The following is a 2,340-nucleotide window of genomic DNA, read 5'->3' on the forward strand; positions in this document are numbered from 1 at the left end:
TTATATCTAGTGCCAAATTTAAAAAATCTTTTTTTTTAATAGCCCTTTGCACGTATGAGGTTTTTTTGTATCATATTTGATACATTCAGACTTTATTGCATTGTTTTGCCAACATCATGTTTCTTTAAGACAACAAAAAAACATGCAGAGCATGTTTTAAGCCTTTTATCAGCAGCAGCATCATCATCTTTTAGAACTAACTCTAAATGCCATCTATAATCGTGATATCTTCAATGGTGTACTTTTTTTGCCATTTAAAAAATACAAACCAAACACAATTCACTTTACTAAAAAAATAATTTTGATTTAAAACCAATGACCAAAAGATAATTATTATGAAGTGAGTCTTGGAAACATCCAATTAGACATTTAGCATTTGGATACAACAGGAAAATACAACATAGGCTGCAAAATTTCTCTAAATACACCTAATTATACCTTTAATTAGTTTACTTAAATAATTAAAAGAGTGTATGCATCTTAATAGAATGCATAATAAAGGATATGCAATAAACTATGATTTTATACAAATGTATACATAAATTACCTTATATATCTGCTGTAGATAATTTGCTACACACATTTTCAACACGATTTTACTATAAAATAAGTTATGAAATATTAAGTAACTATACATTGCTTCAATCCAGTAAATATTCATATTGAAGTATCCAAAACAATTTGAATGTTTTTCTCACCTTAACTCCTTCAAAATTGGCAAAAGTTTCCTTGCAAAACCACCAGTAGGTCACCGATTGACAACCACCATTTTGGCTGTCTCAATTGAAGGACCTATGTAGGAGGAATTTTGGCCCGGTGGTGGGTAACCCGTGCATTGCATGTATCCGATTGTATACATCAGGTTTTTGGGAGAAAAAATTATCACACAGATGATGAAGAGGTCTCTAAAACTCATGTATGATATATGATACGCTTGGCGTTTAAAGGTTAAATTTATCCCATTTATTTTGTCAGATTAATTGTTAGAATTATCACTGTTATCTCTATCCAACATTAAAATGTCAACAGTGTGCCTACAAGTATTTAGTTATGAGAGTGTATTAACATTTTGTTTCATATTAAGGGTCATTCTAAAGTAAACATAAATGCATGCAGTTAATATTGTCCTTGCAATTAATCTTTCTTTATTGTTAAAATTACTTTACTAGTATGAACTACTAATTAAATGAAAAGGATACTGGACTATTTCTGCAGTACTTTTGCTGCTTGTAATGATGGTTATTTAAGAATTTGAGCTTTTTGGTTTCAAACAAACCAGAAAAAATGTAAACATACAAGTGAGATTTGTCTAGAATTTTTAACACAAAAATCATACACATTATCATTCACTGTCACGACTGGTGCAAGCAGGGCAACAGGAATACAGGGGTAGGACCCAGTGCAGATGCCTGAGGCAGACTTCATGCAGTTCAATCATTTATTTGTACAATAAGATGAACACAAGCTTATGGGATGGAGAAGCAGAGAAGTATCAAAACCAGAGAATGCAGTCCAAACAGGCAAACAAAGCCGACAAAGAGCAAACAAGAATCAAAAGTCCAAAACACACAGGTAAGACAGACAGAAACAGGGAACCAAGACATGTGAGACACACAGACACACACACACACACACAAGGACAATCTGGCAAGTACTGCAGGGGTGATGACAGAAGTGGGAGCAGGTGTGTAAATGGGTGGGGCAGTCAGGTGATGTGGAAAGTGGCAGAAGAGGAGGGGCAGAGAAACGCTGTGACGCTCACATTTCTACATATTTTCAATATTGGTATTATTATAGTCTGAATAAGAGTCCCTCTACTTGCTTGGATATTTCAATTTTAAGAGGTTCTTCACACTGATACGAATACAACTTCAATGAAAACTTACCGTATCGGTGGATATTTGCTGTTTAACTAACAATATCTTGCAATTTACTGACGGAGGCAGTGATTAAAAAAAGATAATTAAAACATCAGTCTAACTTGCAGTTAAATAATCTGGTCAATATCACTGCTTACAGGATAGATAAAATTCAGATCTCTAGCATCTCCTCTCATGTTTGTGCTGTTCTGCTCTCTCCGTCCTCACACCACCATTTGAGACTTGACAAATGTATTTTTACTGCTGTTTGTTTTATGTATTTGATACAGCAATCATGTAAAAGATGAGTAGCTGAAATCTGTACACACATCATACATTTCTAAATGCCCTAGATATACAAGCTTTACAGCACAACATAATATTCAGTAATTTAAAACTAAAAGAACTGAACTAACAAATATCTGAACTGAAACAAAAGGATTTAAATGGAAAATCAAGTCATACATTTATAACGCATGTA

Source organism: Micropterus dolomieu, linkage group LG17, assembly GCF_021292245.1.
Source record: "Micropterus dolomieu isolate WLL.071019.BEF.003 ecotype Adirondacks linkage group LG17, ASM2129224v1, whole genome shotgun sequence".
Lineage (NCBI taxonomy): Eukaryota > Metazoa > Chordata > Actinopteri > Centrarchiformes > Centrarchidae > Micropterus > Micropterus dolomieu.